Source organism: Epinephelus lanceolatus, chromosome 23 (assembly GCF_041903045.1).
Source record: "Epinephelus lanceolatus isolate andai-2023 chromosome 23, ASM4190304v1, whole genome shotgun sequence".
NCBI lineage: Eukaryota > Metazoa > Chordata > Actinopteri > Perciformes > Serranidae > Epinephelus > Epinephelus lanceolatus.
Window position 1 is genome coordinate 21,758,578 of NC_135756.1, and position 21,477 is coordinate 21,780,054.

Sequence of the window (21,477 nt, forward strand, 5' to 3'; positions counted from 1 at the left end):
CCTATCACAAATTTGATGGTGCAACATGAGAGAACAGGAATGTCTTCAGTAATATCCCACAAATTGTAAAGATGGGTAGATTTTATGAACCTATATATGTATAAGGTTATTGTCTACTGCAGTCCGCGGAGACGTTTGTGCCACAGAGTTTGAGAGAGCCAAGGTTGAGAGCAGGCGGGTGGACGGTATGATACTAACATTCAAAGCACAAGTTTCACTCTCAGTGATTTCTGTGGCATGAGAAATACTATCAAAACAAGAAAAGTCACGGGGCATAACTGTTCCTCTTATTTCAACACAGATGTGCAGTTCACAGTGTAGCATTATTGGGGAAAATAATAGTGTGTCCCCTGGATGCATCAATAATAACTTTACTCTGTCCTTTCAGATTTTAATGTGTAAGGGATGTGGGATGCCTTTGCCACATGACTAAATAATTAAATAACCTTTTGGTTATTATGGTAGAAAATAATAAAAGAAATGACCAATTTACAGCAATCACAAGTTTGCAGAGCCCAAGATGATGTCTGCAGATTGACTGTTTTTAAAGGCAATAAATTTGCAATGATGTAAAAAGGGAAAGGCAGCAAATTGTCACATTGTAGAGGCTGAAACCAGCTAATGTTTGGCATTATTGCATGATAAATGACTTGCGAAAACAATTCATTTTCAAAGACTCTACAATTAAATGAAAGTATCATCCTGTATGACCATTTCAGGCATCACCACTTTGCCAAAAAGCACTGCACCCATGTCTTACGTATGAGAAAATAACATGCAGAAGATGAAAAATAATGCAGTCAGGGCTGTGTGCCCATTTGTGTCTTTATCTTTCATATTAAAAGCCCAGAATGGTGCTTTGAATGATGGAAATCGAATCTGTGCTCTCTTCAGCTCTACTGACATGCTTCTCGCAGTGTGAGCTCATTGTTACTGAAGCACAGCGGCCCGTGAACCTGAGTGTTGTGCATGTCCCTCTGTTGCCTAAAACAGATAATTACTATAGGTTTGCCATCTGCAACTGTCCCAATCCCTCCTCTTGATTGCATTGAGCCCCAAATGACCAGATGTTTCATCACTATTATGGCATTAGAGCTGAGCTCAATAGGCAGATGTGTGTCTCTCTCGACTGATTGTTGTCATGATAGAGAATAGTCTGATTACCTCCTCTGATTAGGCCAATGGGCCGCTAATCCTCCCACAGCCACTACAGATCCAGTGTGTCAGCCCTGCCCTGCACCTCTGAGAATGGGAGCAGGTTATACAACTGATACACACACACACACACACACACACACACACATAGGTGCACGCAACAACAGTGCGCACACAGAAAGGACAAACACACTTACAGATGATTGAAATAGTGGTAAGATTGAAAGTAACATACAAGATATACACCGGTGAATGTGCACTGCTTTATCAGGTTGATAGAAACACGAGGACACACACACACACACACACACACACACACACACACACACACAACACACACAGTAGTAGAGTAGACAGGGGTCTGATGTCAGGGTTTATGACGTGAGCTTGGCCACTCATCCCAAATGTCATGTTTATCTGATCCGTATTAAAGACCCTGTGACAATGGAACAGATGGGGCTGCCTTTTGTCCTACAAGTGCACATAGGACACACACATACACACACACACACACACACACACACACACACACACACACACACGCACACATACATACATATATCCATGTAGGCTCCCTGCTCTCTGCCTCTCTCGCTCCGTCGCTCAGTGGGCCGTTTGAGTCGGGTTGAGGTTGTGTGATTGTGTTTAGCCAAGCAGAGTGATAGTGCTCTACAGGGGAGCCAGCCTGCTCTCACCACGCCAGACGGACAACATAACAAACACACACATACACATACACAGACGGACACGCACACACACAGCCGCTGCAACTCCTGCACAATATTTTTTTAGATATCCCTTGCTGGTTTTGCTGTCCTAAAAGTGACTGAGGTCAAATGTATTCATCAGGTTTACACAGTATTTTCATAATTTGATTCTTCTCGCTGCAGTGGCTTCAGGAATGGCTATCTGTTTCAAAAGTTCATTTCTGACTCTTTAATGAGCGAGTTCTTTGACCTGATTACCATGTGACTGGCACATGTTAAATCTTTGTTTAACAAACCTAGCAAGTGTATTTTTCTCGTCATAAAATATTTGCAAAACCTGGGAACCTTTAAAAAGTTATACAGCCAATAGATTATTGTACTGTGATGTGTTACTTTCTAAGTTATGCTGAGTAAACCATCAGCTAAATCCCTAACGTGTAAATAAGTAAACTCAACCACCCCAATAGAGTCCTATTACCCAGCTGCAGCATACGTCAGTAGTCCAGAAAATGCTGTTTCATAACATTTGGCACATAATCCAGTATTCTGTATGTTGTCTACTAGTGTCTGCACAAAGTGTCTTGTGTGTGCTGTGGCCGTTAAATGACCCAGTGCGGTTGGAGTGATGCCCTTCGATATTCTAGCATATTGCACCAATGCCTCACAAGGATTTCATGAAACTTTCTCAATGCCTGGAACGTAATCATCTTTTCAACTGCTCAATTATTTCCCTTTAATTTAAACATGAAGTTTTATGTTTTATAATCCACATTAAGATTTCTCCCAAATGTTTTCTTTTTAACATTATTTTCCACACTTGTTCACTCTAATATACTGTAGAACCAGATCCCTTATTAATCATCCCCAATTTATCTGGATCGATAGTGAACCTCATTACAGGTCAGAAACTCTTTGTTTCCTTCGTTACATCACACCATTTTATACTGATATGTATTTTGGAAGAAAACCATCGTGGCAAAAGATGATACATTTTAAAAAACAAAGCCTCTTACTTTCAAAGAACTGGCAACTCTTTATTTGGTACATCTTGGACTCAGAACACAATAAACTTTCATATTACACCATTGCAGTATTACACAGTATCAAAGGAATATGAGGGAAAATTAGACAGGGAAAAGGGTGCAGTAGGGTGGGATATTTGTTCTTTCCTACTTTTTCTTTCTTTTCTAGATTCTTGTGTTGTCATAACTGGGGGTTTAAATCCCAAGTTTTGTTGTAGATGATATTATATAGATTCTTTGCATGACAACGTGATATTTGCTGACATCACAAAGTCTGCCTCAAAACAACTTTGATTTGATTGAGTCCATATGAGATGACTTGATGCGATTGATAGGACATATCAGTAAAGAGCCTCATTGTCTTTTTCTTGTCTGCTTGCCATTGTCTACCTGGTGCTGAGCCACTAGCACTCAGTACGTTTATATGCAGCTTGAGAAAATCAAATTATTGGCTTAGTCCGACTGAAACATGACTTTAAATTCATGTAAACAGCTTAGTCCGACTGAAATTGGACTATCTGTAGTTCGACTAACACACCTAGATAATTCGATTGAAAATTGAACTATTGCTGCGTGTATCCACTTAGTCTGACTGGAGTCGGACTTGGCGTTCTGCGCATGCACCACTTTTTTTCTTGCGGGCTTTCACCCGGAAAAAGGAGATGACGTAGCAGCAGTTCAGTAACTCCCTAAAAAACAAACACCATGGTGACCGAGAAGCAGAAGACGCACTTCTGGACAGACGAGGAAACTACATTCATTCTCCGACATTTTGAAGTTTATGGATGGAAGGAAAATGCGAAACGCGAATTTATTTGAAAAAAAGTTTCTGGACAAGAACCAGAACTAGTTCAATACACACGATATTAAAAGGGACACAGCGCCGCCTATCGGGGCATAGTCAGACATACTTGGTCAGAAATTCGATTTTCTCTTCTGCATGTATACTCAAACAAGACAAGAAGTCTGACTTGACTGATTAGCCAAGCTATGAGCTCGACTTCTGCGTGGATGTAAATGTACCGACTGAATGTTCAGGAAGGACGTGTGCTTGGATAGAAATGGTGACACAGACGTGACATGGGAACTTTGATGACAATATGTATCGATGTTTTCATTTTGCATTAGTTATATTGGATCGTTGAACACCGAACAGATACATTGATCCAGATTGTTGTATTGTTACACCCCTAATTTTAACTACTCCTAAATTTTTCACTTATTGATTAAATGTCAGTAGATAAATTTATAACAAGTCCTTTAGCTTAGCCACTTTCAGGATTGCTTCATCCACTGCATGGGCGACAGTTCTGGATGGTTCCCACAGAAAAGCTTAGGGAAGCATCCTCGAAGTCTTTATTTTCTTTTAAAACCAAAAAAAAAAACTTGGATAAAGCATAAATGTTATCTTTGTGTCGCTTGTCCAGCATCCTCTTTGCCTCATTGTGTTAGCTGTTATGTGCTTATTACTGCCCCCCCAAAGCTGGTGGGCAGACAACACCCACTGCCACTGCGGTTCTTACCAACCGTCAAGTTTTTTCCCCTGACTTGCACAGTGGGCAAAAAATGAGTATATGCCACACTCCAAAAACAAATTGCAACAAGCAACACAAAGCTGACATTTGTGCTTTTTTGGAAGTGTTTCCAAATGGCATTTTTTGGTTTCACGAGAGAAAAGGATGAGTAACTGGTTGGTTTGGCAAAAGTGCGTGTGGTTAACCATGCAGCCTCCGTTAAAGAGCCGTGTGCAGCCACTTCCTCGAGCTTTTCTACTGCACCAGTCTGGGACAGTTTCCCACACAGTGGATGAGGCAGTCCCCAACAGGGCTAGCTTTGTCTCAATGTAACTATTAAAATGACCAACAACAGAAGCCATATCATCTGTATGTGAAGCTGCTTAATAAGAATACCTTTGTTATTTTACAACACCAGGACAAGGACTCTAAATGTTAAGCAAACTCAATCACTGACCTGCTCTGCTTGGACTTCAGCTTATTTCTGCTTATGTTTCCCCTCATGAAACTAACATACACCTTGGCAACTGAAGCATGTGTATGTTTTGCTCTCAGTGGTGTGTGAAATGTAATGGATGCATTGTTCTCTAGGTGGGAGAGAGAGAGGGCATTAAGCCCGCTGTGCCATCACTCCCTCTGGCCTGCCTCTGTGTACAAATGCTGCTCTAGTGTGTGTGTGTGTGTGTCCACATGTGCACGTTTATTTACATGCAAATTTGTTGAAGTTAAAATTTACCTCAGGTGGAATATACTGTAAGTGTGCATGTGTTATTTTTGTACCTTTATGCCTGTGTGTGTCTTCAGTGTGTGTATAGGGTGTTTGGGCGCACTGTATGTATGTGTGCTTGTCTCAGGTTGTTTGTGTGCGTGTCATTTCGCTGGTGTGTGCCTAAGTGGCTATTGTGCAGACACAGTGGAGAAGAGGGAGACCAGCTCGCAACATAAAGCCACCAGTCCAGCTCTTCGGCTCCACCAGCAGCCAGCCAGCCCCACTCGGCATGCACCTGGCGTCCCCTCACACACACACCACCATTATTAATTGCTAATACATATTTATGTGGCACAAATTTGCCATTTGTTTATGCATAAAATTATCAATAGCGCGGGGCGCTTAGCCAGAGAAAACGGTGACCTTTTTAAAGAGTAATAAATGGAACGGCGCGCGCGTGTGTGTGTGTGTGTGTGTGTGTGTGTGTGTGTGTGTGTGTGTGTGTGTGTGTGTGTGTGTGTGTGCACGCGTGTGCATATGAGTGTTTATCTAACGGCTGATGTTTAAGAGGGAGGTGTTGGGTTGGAACAAGGGGAGGAGGGTGGCAGTTTTGCGGCTGGACGTGGCAGAAAGGCAGCTGAGGCCTGCCAAGAGGAGATCCACTGATCTGGGTGTTTACCCACAGTTTGTATTTCACACAGGTAATGAGCTGTCTTTGTCCTCAGCTTCATTAGCTGTGTCCATGTTCACAGTGTCTGTACTGGGTATTAGGGATGGGCGATATATTGAGATTTTCCAAACTGGCCACCGTCAAGCCAACAACCGGCAATTGCCGATATATTCACGCAGGTGTGTGTGTGTGTGTGTGTGTGTGTGTGTGTGTGTGTGTGTGGCGTCCTGTAGTTTCAGCTGGGAGATGAGCTGCAAGTTTGCTCTCTTAGTTTAACAAATAAACAAAATAAACTCACAAAATGTCAAGAAAGCAGACAGAAACTGAAAAATACATCTGTACGCCCTTTAAGTTCAAGTTTCTCTCTTTCACAAACTAAGACTCATTTAATTGCCCTGAACAAACTTCATTCAAACTAGACGAAAACTCTTTCTATTGTTCCAACAGTCATCAACTTTGGTTTGGCTGAAATAAGCCCTTTAATCATTAAGTTAAATGTAGAAATACTCTGACTCTACATGCTGTTTTTCCCTACTTTCTTTGTCTGCCCACTGAGCAGCAGCTCTCCCTTGTTCTTGAGAGGCAGACCATTAAATTATCAAAATAAAATCGTCCATAAAGAACAACCAGTGATGTACTCAGCCAAAAGCCGATACAACTGCCTTTGAGAGTTGGAGGTAACTTTGTTTTGCATAAAAGTGTTCAAATAAAGAAGTGTGTGTTAGTGTAAAGAAGTTAACTGCACCTGAGTCTAGGCATGTTCTGGTTACCGGCGTCACGGTTTACCACGGTAAAAGAAGGTCACAGTGTCACTAACCGCCCATTTTCCGTTCCGACGGTAAAGGCCGACGGTGTAACCTACGCTACGTTTCATAAATGGGAACTTCAGGAACTCAAAACTCAGAAATAACTCTGTGCCAGTCGTACATTTTAACTGGCACGCACTCTGAAATCATGCATGTGCAGCTGCTGCAGTCAGCACAATTATTGGGGGGGCAGCCTCAGTCAGTCAGTCAGTACGTCAGTAATCAGTGTAAATCCACTTACGTGCAAACAGCAAACATGGCTGGAGGAGGCGAAGCTGAACTTTTCCCACTGGTGAAAAGGACGAAGTCGGTGGTGTGGGACCATTTAGGCTATCAGAAGAACCCCCAGAGCCAAGGCAAAGATCCGCTCCTCCCGTGCTGGGCTCCAGTTCCCAGTTGGCTGTGTTCACAGGCTGCTGCGCAAAGGAAAAGGAGCGTGTCACTGCCGGTGCCCCTGTCTACCTGGCGGCTGTGCTGCAGTATCTGACCACTGAGATCCTGGAGTTGGCTGGAAACGCTGCCCGTGACAACAAGGCGACCCGTGTCATCCCCTGTCACCGGCAGCTGACTGTCCGCAATGACGAGGAGCTCAACAAGCTGCTGGGCGGAGTGACCATCGTGAAGTTAAGTAATGGCTCTATTACTTTTAAGGGGTCTATATTACACATTTAAACAACTGGTGTGATGTGCGTTGCACTGACAGGAGATGCCTGGTACGTGCTGTCGTTCATTAACGGTCAAACGAATATTAGCCTACCGTTTTAAAGTGTAGAGCACAAAAATAGGATGACGCCTGTTTTATTATTATTATTATTATTATTATTTATTTATTATTATTATTATTATTATTATTATTATTATTATTGTTATTACCGTGGTAATACCGATTACCGTAGTATTTTTGCCCACGGTTATCATACCGTCAAAATCTCATACCGGCACATGCCTACCTGAGTCCCTCTGCAGGTGAACCACACCCATTAATAGTCCACCTACTTTATGTTAAATTATATATTTATACACTGTAATAGTAGCTCATAGCTTGTCTTTAACCATTGTATATCAATGCAGATAGACGGGGCTTGAAGAGGATTGGAACAGATAGGAGTTTGATCGGGACTGAATGGAACAGACTGGGATGGAATGGGACAAACTGGACTATTAATCAGAACTGGACGCACTGGACTAAGTTACACTGGACCTGACTAAAATAGACTGGACAACTCTGTTCTTATATGTTTGCAAATTGATACCACTCTCATATCTGTGACATAGGTATGAAGCTACAGCCAGTTAGCTTATCTTAGCTTAGCTTAGCACAAAGACCAGAAGAGGTGGGACACTGCTAGTCTGAGCTTTGTCTGAAGGAAACTTAATCCCCAGTTAGTACCTCCAAAGGTAATCAATTAGCGTGTTAGCAGATGTGTGGATCTGAGTCACATAACTTGGACTCCAGTCATGCTGGAGTCACAATTTAGTGACTTTAGACTTGACTAGAAAAAAAAGAAGACTCAACTTGCACTTTATCACCAGTAACTTGCAACTTTACTTGGACTTGAAAATACTTGATACTTTACCCCAGAGATTAAAAAGTGTGCCACAAATCAATTCATCTCCCTTCATTTCCTGAATCAGCTAACATTAATGTTCTTTATTCCCAGCAAGTTGACTCTTAATGCTCCAGATCCACATTGTTTGAAACAATACAACAGCATCCAGTGAAGTTGAGGGAAAGAACCATAAAAGACAATCTTGTTCTTGTATTAAAACTACGTGGTAGTCAAAAAAACCCAAATTGCCATATACAAAATGTGCAGGTCGAAAATTATAAATGGAGGTGCAACAGCTTCCAACTAATTCCACATTTGGAGTCGATGCTAATATGAACATAGTAAGTGAGCTAATGCTTAGCTAACATTTTCACTTTGTTAAAATGGGATTGGCTTGGGACCCTCAAAGTTTAGGACTTGGGATTTGACTTAGGACTTACCTGTATTGGCTTGGCACTTGACTGGGAAGACTAGGGACTTACTTGTGACTTATAAAACAATGACTTGTGCCCACCTTTTAAAATGTTGTGAAAATGTCAGTTTGTGGTTTTATGGTGGGGTATGAGCCATGCTGTTTCTTGACTGGGTGCAGTAACTTGTTGGAGTCGTGAGGTTTCCAGGCAACTCAAGGATGAGTCCAAAATGAATTTAACAATGAACGTGAGCACAGCAGCAAAACAATTAGCAACATTAACCAGTGTAATTTCCAAATCCAAAACAAGGACAAGTGTTTTCGTCAGACTCCTAAAAAAAGAGGATTTATTTTTTGAATGGATTCTCTTGAGAAGGGACTTATTCTGCTCTGCACATTTAACACAATAGATTTAAGAAAAACAAACGCTGTTTTTTTAACATTCAGTTGTGTTATTGTTGAGTTACCGGCTCACATATACTGTGTATGTCAAAGGCATCTTTACACATTGTGTCTTCACCTACTGTATGTTCATTGCTGCTCAGTTCTTTTTCTCTTTATTCCTAATGTCTTCTGTCTGTCTCCTCCTTTTTCTCCTTTTACAGTCATTGATTTTCCTCTTGTTTGTTCCTCTCCGCTTTATTCTGCACTCTCCTTCAATCTCTCTGATGATCTGCTCCACACTTCATTTGTCCTCTTTTCTCCCCTCACCACTGTAACATCTCTGTAGTGGTGTTTTATGTGTATGTGTGTGTGTCACAGCGTTATTGTCAGCCTGGCTGGCCTGGAGTGTGAAATCCAGCTAAATCTCTGTCTGTTTCTCTTTTAGCAGGGTTGGTCGTGTCTCTGATGGGTATCCACTCTACAGCAGAGCCACCTCTCCTGGGACTCTTGTAGGTCAGCTGCTATTTTCATACCACACACACACACACACACACAGGCATACTGTATTTAAATATATAAGTGCTCAAGAGACTCTGCTTTTAAACTATGGCAAACAAACACACGTTGAACTGGGTTGAGTGACGTTGTCAGTCATGCTCGCCCTCTCTTTCATAACACACACATGAACCCTTTCCCTCTCTCTCCCCCCCTCTCTGTAACCCAGCTTTTATGTGGCCGTCGTGAGGTCACACACAGGGCTCAAGTCAGTTTCCATGACTACACAGTCAGCATCCAGCCAATCGGCATTCTCAGCTGGCCTCTATGGGGCCAGTGGGCAGCCAGTAAGCATCATATCTGTACATCTGACATGGAGGGTAAAGGGGGAGGAGAGTGTGTGTGTTTGTGATTTTGTGTGTATGTGACAGAGAGGGATTAGTACAGGGGACTCTAATGTTTTCAATGTGAGGTGTACTGACAATTTTTTTCCTTAAGTATTTCAATCAATAATATGCAATATATCCACATGCAATACGCTTCAATGTAGACAAGACGTTTTAGTTAAGAAATTCATACTGTAGGTGTGTATTGGTGACAAAACTGAAATGTTTCTCCTATATTTTCTCCATATTGAAACTGAAAAGAACTTGTCCAAATGCAGTCCAAAGTTTCGTGACGCACAAGTTCCAGACTGACATTCCTCTCTCCGTGAATAGAATACAAAATACAGTAGGACACTATGCAAAACACGCCAGGAAACTCTCATCCTCTTGAGAGATGGGAGTCACAAAAACAGTGTTGGAAACTCCACAGGGACTGAGACTAACAACCCAGATACACAAGGAAATACTAAAGGAACAAAATCCCCTCATTGGACTTGACATCTCCTGTGGGAGACGGAGACAGAGCAACATGACCGCTGTGTATTCTTCACCAACTTTCTACCATGTAAACTCTGAGACGGAACAACTTTCCTCCATCCACTTTCTCCGTACTGCTCTTCACTGTCAGTAGACTAAAGGCCATTTCCCAGTAGACAGAAAACGACTAACACCCACCAACATCTGGCTTTTGTATTTAGTGGGAAAAGTTGCAAGTGGCATTCATTCGTGGGCCGGGACAAATGAGTCTGCAGTAGTCATGGGTATTTATCGACTCCAGCTCCGATCGGCGTTGATTGGCAGTGATGGAAACATGATCCTTGGGTGGACATTCAAATTTTTGCCCTATTTGCGGCACGATGCACCACAAATATCGCCTGTCTCCTTGCAAGCAGGGCTCAAACATCGCTCCTAATCAGTCAGCACCAAGTTTAAAAGAGAGACTGTATAAGTAACATGGTAGATGTCTTTATGAAATTGTCTTGGGAACTGGATAAGGCCCCAAAGCCCAATAGTTTGAGATCTCCACTCTAAGGTATGTATTGTCACTACAGTATACAACATGGTATGTTTGCCTTGGAAACCTGGAAATCTAGAAGAATGTAAGTTACAGGCCAGAGTGCACGCTGACCACTGAGTGGTGACTAACACATTTGGTTCAGTCTGGTCAATTAGGGTGTATTATAATATTTCACTTTTTACTTCACTTCCAAGTAGAGTTTTGGGAGGGTTAGTTTGACCACAACTCATTTACACATAAGTGCAGCACCATGCAAAGCTGAACCAATACCCATATGTCTTTTCTCTTAGTAAGAGTCATGTGTCCTCTGCTGGCATGTTGCACAGATGCTCAGTGTATTTTGTTGTGTTCCCCGTTTTCCAGCGCTGGGAGTTGAACTAGTGTATGAACTGGGACACTGGGAGCGCGAGGGGATGAGAGGGCCAAAGAGGTAAATGGTCAGAGAACAGCATATGGAGGGCAGGGAGAGTGGGATTGTTTGTTTGGGAAATGAAAGCCGTGGGAGACGGGGACAGAGAAGGACAGCTGAGACAAAAGAGACATATGGAGCTTAAACACAGAGCCTGCGTTATTTATTTTTAACACTGGAATTCCTCTGTGGTCAAATTGTTCCTTTACTTTATCAAGATTTGTAGTACAAACAAGTAGGGATGCACTGGTTGTGAAATCCAGGGCTGATAGCCGATACCAGTGGTCTTTTGTTGTTGTTTCTTTTGATTTTGTTGTTATTTATCACTCCTTCTGTGCCAGGGAAATGAAGAAATCTTTATCATAAAAACATAACCAAACTATGCTTCAGTCATTCAGCTCTTTCTTAGACTATGTTTCAATCAAACAAGTTCATTTAACAACCTGTAATATAACCTTTCATATGAAGAAACACTAAAAAATAACTGTGTAAAAAGCCTTTTCACTATATATATCTATTTCTCTCTCTAATATCCATTTTATATCACTGTGAAACCAAAACTAAATTTCTCCTTCAAATGGCTGTATTTATTCAAGCTTAATAGTGAGTTTACTTCGTCCTTTCATCCTGAAGGCGTCCCAGGGAAGATCGCTGTTCGTCCCAAACACGTTTTTTATTGTTCCCAGGATGACAGAACACCATAAGTCTCAACCCTACTTTTTAGCCTGCGCAGAATTGATGCGACATAACAGGAAAATATCGGCTACTGCCATCGGTAAATGTTATCTTATTTGCTGTTAGGCTGATAGCAGTCAACAAGGCGAATATCGGCCGATACCGATGATTAGCTGATGAATCGGTACATCCCTACAAACAAGAAAAACAACACAAGGAAAAGTATGACTTTGAGGTCATGACTGCAGACAGTGAGGTCTGAGTAAGGCCGGTTTAGTTGGGGCATATGGCTCCTGCCAGCCCAGAGACTCAGTGCTGAGGGACCACGAGGACAGAATAGAAGAGGAAAGATCCACATGCCATTTGCACAAGGGACAAAGAGATATGAGGAGTGTGTGTGAGAGGGCAAGTGTAGCCGAGTAACAATGCCAGGCCCTTTGAGACACACACAGACATAAAAAAGACATGCACATATACAAAAAAAAAATTAGTATTGGACACACATGCACACACAAACTTTCAGATGCAAACATATTCACGTTAACACATTAACTTGAGTCCATGCACACACTCGCAAACACTGACACTTTGTCTAAAACAGACTTTTTGTCACTGCTGTCTCTTCATCTGCCAGAGCGGCCATCCAGAAAGCCCTGTCCTCAAATCAGATTGTGTGTGTCTGCGCATGTGTGCTCTTTTTCTCCTTTCCTGTCAGACACCACTGAAGTGGTATGGTTCACAGGGCATTATATTGTCTGACATATGGGTTTTGCTCCTCTGCTCTGTCCAGGAAACAAGGCCAAGCGGGCAGCCTCAGAATGGAGCCCTTGGGATTGGTACAGTTTCCATCAAGTCCGGTTGTCTTTAATGTTTTGCAGAGTGAAACTGGGGTATCGAAGGGGCTCCGCTAACGGGGTCACCGGCCCCAGCGCTGGGTCACTTTTTTGTGTGTTGGATCCCTGTTCGACTTCTGGGTCAGCGGCAGAGGTTGGGAGAGCAGGTTGTTACCATGAGTCAATGTGGCAGACACACTTTCTGTGAATAGCTCACCTACATGCTGTTGCCCCTAAACTGCTGTCTTTCATGTGGGTCCATTCATGAATCTGCAGAGACAACTTGCGACAACTTTCTTGAGAAAGATCATCCATTCTAGAATGCAGTATTTTACCCTTATGTGTTTGGTAAAGTGATATTATTGTCAAGTAACAATGCAGAAGCGGAGGTGCATTCAAGGAAAATGTGGTATTCTTATGAGGCTGCTTGTTTAGTTCAAAACATGGTTAGTATGGTGGGTGCAACCTAGTGCTCTCTCAATGTGTAGATGTAGTTTGAAGGCATTTCTGTCCCCCTTTTACATCTTTTTGTTACTTCACAAAGGGTTTTTCCCGCTTGAGCTGTGTCGTGCCAAGGTAAGCCGTGATGACATGAGTTTCCAATACAATGTCAGCCACGTCCTTGTGGTCCTGCTTGGTAAAATGGCTGACCATGGCCAACCCATGACAGTCTCCTCCCTGTCTGTACAGATATGTGGCTGTGCTTTACATCTCTGTCCCAAGCTCTCAGTACCTTTGTAGCCTCTACTTGATTTAGTGATCTCTTTTAGCCATATCACAGCTTGGGGCGGCTGTGGTTCAGAAGGTAGAGCAGGTCGTCCACCAATCGCAAGATTGGCAGTTTGATCCTCCAGTCCGCATCACGAATGATTCTTGAGCAAAATACTGAACCCCATACTGCATCGGTTCCATCGGCGTGTGAATGCTTACTGAGTGGCAGGTGGCACCATGCCAGTATGTGAATGGGTGAATGTGACATGTAGTGTAAAAAAAGCGCTTTGAGTGGTCGGGAATGATGGAGACGTTCATTTTTCGGTCGATGGTAAGATAATAATTTGAAATTTTAGTTGTATACAGTTTTTCAAGGTAAGGTTATACAGTTACAAACAATGTTGATATTCCCAATGGTCTCATGTTTATCCACCTCTGCATTTTCTGCATTATGTTACCTCCTTTCTAGCTTGCTCAACTGTTAGCCTTTGTGGCTTCTAGAAGTCAACAGTAACATTTGTGTTGCCGGGCAGCAGTATTTTTTTTTTTTTTTTCAAGATATTTTTTGGGGGCTTTTAAGCATTTAATGTATAGGACAGACAAGCGTGAAGGGGGGAGAGAGAGAGGGAGTGACATGTAGCAAAGGGCCACAGGCCGGATTGGAACCCGGGCCGCTGCGGCAACAGACCAGGCAGCAGTATTTCATAATATTGTTAGAATATAATGTATACTGTATAGTCTGACAGTAGATTGACTCTCAGTCATTCACATCACAACCACCTCTGTGATGATTGTTTGTAAGTCACTAAATTGTTTGTTCTGGTTTGAGATGGTAATTTGACAATGCCTGACAAAGAGCTCTGTCAGATGGAAACGTTGCTCTGTTAAATCAGATTAGCCATGAGCTGTTAGTACAGTGTGCTGATCTTTGATCCAGCACCTGTAGAAGTTTTTCAAATGTGCGTCTCTTACATTCTGCTTGTTTGGGAATGTGTTCAGTGTACACATTTCTAATAGAAACATAAACAATACATGCATGCAAAGATCATTAAAACAGTTTTCTTATAATTAAATGAGTTAAATGATTAAAAGAGCAGCCTCTCTGTAACTCAACATTTGTGTACAACAAATACATTGACTTTGATTGTGTGTGTTTGTGTGTGTATGTGTGTATTCCATCACTGCTCTTTAGAGAATTGGATAATTGTCCATAATACTCCAGAGATCTCGTGACCAGTGAAATCATGCATATACAGTAATGCACTGTGGACATGATACATGCATGAACTCTTCACTTCCACCAGGACTAATCCATTTCGTGGGGCATTGGCCCCCACCTGGCTGCTTGCTTTTTCTAATATGTGTGTGTGCATGTGTGTGTGTGAGACACAGAGTGGGTGGGTTGGTGTGTTTACAGGCATGCGGGTGCTGAGGAGCCGATGGCATAAACAGATAAAGCTGTGATGGAGGATGTGCGCCCTTTTGTTTGAGTTTAAGAGACAAACGGCCGTCCGAAATACACACACAAGCATGAATGCACACATAGACACGCCACCCCCACTCTGCAGTGTGTATACACCACACGTCAGGTCTTAAGTGCTTGGTAACAAAGGGTGAGTTTATCCCTGGGTTTCACTGTAAATACAATGGTGAGTAATGCTAAGAAGACTGGCCTGTGGTCACTGCAGCCATGCACAACTAAGAGATAGTGAAAGAGAATGTGTGTTCTTGAGGGAGGGGGTCGTATTTGTCTAGCCTCTGGTCTGCTTTTAAAGGTGCTGTGTGATGCATTTTGGGTCTTCTCACAATTAAAACCACATTTCCCATTAATCTGTTGCCTTACCCTCCCTGGCGTCGCACCATGTCAGTTGTTTTAGGGAAACATTACAGTAAAGGCCTTAATAGCAGACTTCATTAATTCCCACAGAACTTCCAGTATGTGTCTGAACAGAGGAACTGGAAGAAAGTTGTGTGTTTCTGTAAAAATTACTGGTTCCCCTTTTGGGCAAGAAAAGATTCCATTTGATTTCCTGTGAATTGTGACCCAACACAATATTAAATCGGTGTTCAGCATTGTCCTCCTGTGTCCTGCAGTGTTCGACCACATGTTGTCTTTAAACATGTGCGCTGTTCCGACTTCAGTTCAAACTGGGTTTGTAAACGTGGACTTCCTGTTATCTTAAGGCTCAGGATGTACTTGCTTTTAACAGTGTAGACCAGGAGCTGTAATGAAAGCAGCACTGTTCACGTTCTTGCCAATCTTGCACAATGTTAAAACACCCAAACGTGGCAACACTCAAGCAGGTTATTACAGTGTCAATGAGATCATGTCAGGAAAAGTGACAGTTGAAGTTTCTTTTTATACCTTTCCACCATTGTTGTTGTCATTGGTTAAGTCTGGATATGAAACTGGACAGTCAAGAAATTTATGCAATGTTACGTAATCTTGTTGGAATTTAGTTAACATTTCATCACATTGTAAAATGTGATTCATTACTATTACATTTACTATGTATTTTCCAATAGTTGCGTGGTTGTTTGACTAACATGCCAACCCCAGTTCAGCTTCCACAGGGTGCCTTTAAGGGTAGAAGACCACCAGGCTTCTCAGCAAAGGTCACACTTCTCTACAGTAGAGCTACAATGACTAATTGATTCAATTGTCAACTATTAAATTATTGATAATTTTCTGATTCCAGCTTCTTAATTGAATATTTGGTGGTGTCTTTACCCCTTTATGGCAGTAAACTGAATATCTTAGGGTTGTGGACAAAACAAGACATTTAAGAAGTCCGTCTTGGGCTTTAGGAAACACTTGGACATTTTTAACCATTTTCTGGCATTTTATAGACCTAAAAACTAATCGATTAAAAGGACAGATTGATTGACAATGAAAAATAACTGTTAGTTGCGGTCCTGCTCTATAGCACTTTAAACACTCTTAGTACCTTGTAATGAAGATGAATTTGCTTTTGAATGTCAGAGCTCAGCACTCTCGGAGCCAGTACAGATTAAGTGCTTTAAGACACAGCGTGTGGAAGCTCGTTGACACAGGTTTTGTCACAATATGATGTTACATTGATTATTTGGTGAACCATAAGATATCTGCCCATATCACAAAGTCTGCCATGATACGATTTCGATTTGACTCAATTCAGGGGCCCCTGATCAATATGAGACGATATCAGTATATATATTCTTTAAGCCTCATTCACCATTATTTATCTTAAGAATGACCCTAAGAAGAGTCTACGCCAGATTATGAGTGTTCTTAAACCCCAGAATTGTTCGCACCAGTGTTCTTATGGTGATGAATCCCATGTCCTTGTAAGTTAAAAGCGTGAATGTCAGGATTTTCGTGAAAACTATGTAAGTAGGTTTGAGGAAAAAAAATCTTCTTAAGGATGGTTGGTAAATGGGGCCCATTCTCTTTTTCTTGACTGGTTGCCATCGTCTAGCACCAGGCCATTAGCACTGATTTAATATTTAGGAAGGAGGTGTTGCTTTAGCGGAAATAGTGACACAGATGTGCCATGGGAATTAAAAACAAAAAAAGCCGTACCTTAACTACGATATGTATCAATGTTTTCACTTCTCATTGATGATAGTAGAACAATGATCACTGAATTGATGTATCGATCCAGTTTGATGTATCATTACACCCCTACCCAGGACAATCTGTGTATTCATTTTGGCCGAAACATCTGAAACCTTTGACAACATGGCTGGAACAAAGCTATTGTTATTGTTGCAAGCTGTCTCCATACGGTCAACCCCCCCAAACTTGCACACGTATATACATACACACACTGCTCAGCAGTGGGAGCACATCATCTGTCACCCAGGGCCCAGGCGGAGGGGCGACAGATTGTCCTCGCGGTGTTCCTTCAGGTCCCATTGCTCCAAACACACACACTCACACACTCACAGACACTCACACACACATACAAACAATCTGCCCACTGACATACTGTTCTCATAGTATTCCCTCAGAGTGCAGGCAGGGCGGTTTCACTGCCTTTATCTCAGAGGAATAATAATACAACACACCATGATTCACAACATTTCTACACGGGGACACGGGGGTGTTTCACTGTAGTGCTGTGCAATGTGTGTTTTTATTTATGTAGCCAAAACACACACACACTGCTTATTTTACGCAAATTTCTCATAGTTTGTATGGCCTTTTTATGCTTGGGGCTTTGTTCCTGGTAGAAAAGTAGAATTCCGACCATCTGACATGCAACACACACACACACACACACACACACACACACACACACACGCACACACAGTGAGCGATGTTACAGTTAAAGATAAACCACGTGCATCAAATAGGGGATCACTACTTGCAGCGCAGAACAAATGAATCTCACATCAATGGCTATCTGCTGCTATAAGATATGGCATAGTAGGGAGATCAAAACACCAGCGTGACGTATTTAACTGTCACAAAACAGCCGCATCAATTAAACATCAAGAGCGCGCATTCTATAGCCTGACCCAGTGATAATCAAGGGTGTTTTTAGTATCAAAGTGCTGCTCAGTAAACGCCAGGCCTTTAAAGATCATCATCCATAAACATTACCTGGCTTTGTTCTTCGCTCTCAGGGAAACCACACAGTCGTCCACGCCTTCCCTTCTCTTTTTCCTATTGCTCTTTCTGGCGCTCTACCTGCTCGTACTCCCTTCTCCTCCCCTCTTTACCTGTGTTTGTGTGCAAAGAGCTACAGGCCTTATAGATTGTCTTCTTAATGCGCTTTCTGTTTCTCTGTGGAATTCTTTTTTTCTTTAAGAGAAAGTGAGATAGAGAACAGAGGCGAAGGAGAGAGGGAGAGATAGAGAGCAGGTAGTTTCATTACCCCCCCTCTCTCTGGGCGCCTGGGTTATGGCCAATTAGGCCTATTAGCAACAACAAAACACAAGAAAACACAACAAAACCTGGTCGGCAGGCAGGCAGGCAGGTAGTTAACGGTGGGAGGAATTGTTATCTCTCCCACAGACAGGAACAAAGAAAACGCTCTCCAGAGTGCCGGTGAAAGAATTTATACCTCCCAGTGTTCTCAATTCTACAATTAAACTCTTTACTGCAATTTCCTGTTGGTTGGAGTCTCCAGAGGGACTTTTCAATGCACTGCAGTGATTTTTACACCTGCAAGTGGCGTGTTATGCAATTAACCAAGTTTGAGACAATTGCTCAGAGGTGCAGAGAAGCTACAACTTTACAGACTCTGCTGAGTTCTGTGATGGATGTGGTGATGACATATTGACTTCATAAATTAACTTATTATTTTAATGTGATTACAGCTCCGTGTCTACAGGGATGATCAGCTTCCTTCATATCTGCTGTGGAGGAAGCATAATTTGATTTACCTGGTGACTTACTTTGACAGTAGGAAATTCTGCAACATCACACGCCAGTCGTAAAAATTTGATAAAAGTGTTGGTTTTCAACTCGATTCTGGCTCGTTAAAGGCAGTCGTTCTTTCACAGTACATCACTCTAACAGCGGTCCATATAATGCGCCACACAACAAGTTGAGAAGTTGTGGAACAGCGCTGAAAGTCAGTGGCAGCCAAAGAGGATTACTGGAGATGAAAAGTGTGAGTGAAATTTTCACAAGTACCTGGTTGAATTTGGCTCTTGCAGATGTGGCAATGTGATGTCCAGGTGTGATATGAAGAAAAGTGATTTTCCACCTATGTGGCAACACAGAAAAGTAATGATTAGGGCAACATGGGATCACTGGAAGGATTAAATCCCCAAGATTTAAATTCTGCATCTCCTTTTATCTCCTCAGTCTGTCTTCTTCCCGTCCTCATCCCTCTCTCTGTGTCTTTCTTTGTCAGTTTCTTAAAACCCTCTTACTCCACCCTCAGACTAAACGAGCCATGCTCCGTATAAAATCCATTAACTCAACATGCCGATACACAACCATCACCCAGATGGGAGCTGATTGTGTATTGTGTGAGCGTCATGTTGAGGCTGAGGGAGATGCAATCAAATAGAGATGTGCAGAACAAAACAGGCGAAGGATGGAGGGAGAGGAGGGAGGAAGGCAGAGATGGAGGGAGTAGGCAGGGAGGTAAACTAAATGTGACATCTCATATTTGACTTTTCACTTCCCATTTAGCTGACACGTCCAAGATAAGTGGAGGAAAGATTACTGGTCTCATTCTGTTAGACAAAGGCCTCTGCGTGTGTGAGTGCATTTGTTGTTTGAGTCATGTAAGTTTTACATTTAGACCCTTTAGCTCATTCTCTTGTGTGACTGATGATAAATTAGCAGGTCGGAGTTCAGTGTGTGTGTGTTTGTCTGCAGACAATAGAGTTTCATGTTGACATCCATTAGATATGATTGTTTTTCTGTGCACCATTTCATGTGAGTTATGGTTCATTCACTAATGCTTGACTTCTTTGTTAAAGTTCTACAGTTCTCATTTCATAAAGTATTTTTATGTTTGCAGCCATCATTCTTTTCAATTATGATAATACTTAACACACCAAGTGAAAAGCTAAGATGTGGAAACATGGCAACATCGCTAGGGCTAGTTATCGAACCTCAAATCACCTTCGGTACTGACTGACATTTGTCGGTAGCACCAAGTTTGAAATCTATCAGATATCCTGGTCAGATTTTTGTCCTTTTGTTTTTTGCCACAACTGCTTGCATCAAATTTTATCATTCGAAACTTGGCTTCTTATGCTCTCTGACGCTCTACACTAAATTAAGAGCACTGTTGTTCGAAGAAATTGCACGTTTTACAGTTAAGTTCCGCATTGACTGCTTCTGGCACTCTGCAGCGTCGTCTCCTCAGACAGAGTGCACAGGGTACTCTGCTGCTCTGAGAGTGTGGTGCTCTGAATAACCTAACAGTATATTTCAACATCACATTTGGACAGACCATTAACAAATACTCCCATGGTTTACAGACTGACTGCCTGGTTAAACTTTGTCCTACAGTACTTACCGTATTAGTGCGCTCACATTTTTTCAAGGCATCAAGACATTATCACCAATATTTCTTCTGCACAGTTTTTATTTTATTTTATTGTTTTTATCCCCAGTAAAACTGGTTTTGTTAATCTGGGTTAACTGTAGACTGAAATATCTCAACAACTGAATGAATGAAATTGGGTTCAGACATTCATGGTTCACAGAGGATGAATCCTACTGACTTTAGCGATGCCTGACTTTTTCTGTAGTGCCTCCGGTATGTCAGGATTTGCATTTAAAGGTGAAATACCTCAACATTAAGCAGAGGCATTGGCACAGCACTTTGACAGACATTCATTGTGTCCCATACCCTAGATGTTGTAGTGCGAGGTTTCCAATACATTCATTTTATTTGTGGCGGCCCACCACAAAAACAGCATCCGTCACCACATAGTTTTTTTTGTAATATAAACACACCATTCGGTTATTCAGAGCACCATGCTCCCTGAGCACAGTGGCTATTATGGGCACACATGGAGCAGCAGAACGTCAGGTGCAGTGAAAGTGAAACTTCATTGTGGTGCACAAAGATACTAGCATTGCTATAGACTCTGAGTCTTTTAGTTAGCTATGTGGGTTCCCAGTTACTTCAGTGAATAGAATTTTTCCTTACCTGACGGAAATGATGGCTGAAAGAAGAAAAAAAGGGCCAAATAAACAGGGACTTTGATAAACTCGTTGTTTATTGACAGGTCAGTTCTTTGTTCACCCAGATACCAGTTGATCTATAGACACTATTCTTCATGATATGATTGTCACAGTGTGTTTTCAGAAAATAGCCATAACCACGTTAACTGCCTGTTATACTGCAAAAGTCACCACCACCTCTATTTTCAACTGTAAAATAGAGCATTTTATACAATGGCTGTAATATCTGCATCCATAAACACACTGTCAATCCATTAGTAGTTGATGGTAAATGAAAAAATGCACTTGTGTGCTCATGGATTCAGTATCTGTCTGCCTCCATAGGAGAGGGTACACATTGTAGATCATACAACAATGTTTACCTATAGCTTTGTCA

General features: G+C 42.0%; 1 protein-coding gene across 1 annotated transcript in view; it reads left to right on the plus strand.

Moving 5' to 3' along the window:
* Positions 1-21,477, plus strand: part of sox5 (SRY-box transcription factor 5) — a 300,708-nt gene that overhangs the window by 55,228 nt on the left and 224,003 nt on the right. The window contains exon 2 of the mRNA XM_033614344.2: positions 9,375-9,442. The gene's annotated coding sequence lies outside the window, so the exon portion shown is untranslated. The remainder of the gene's footprint in view (positions 1-9,374; positions 9,443-21,477) is intronic.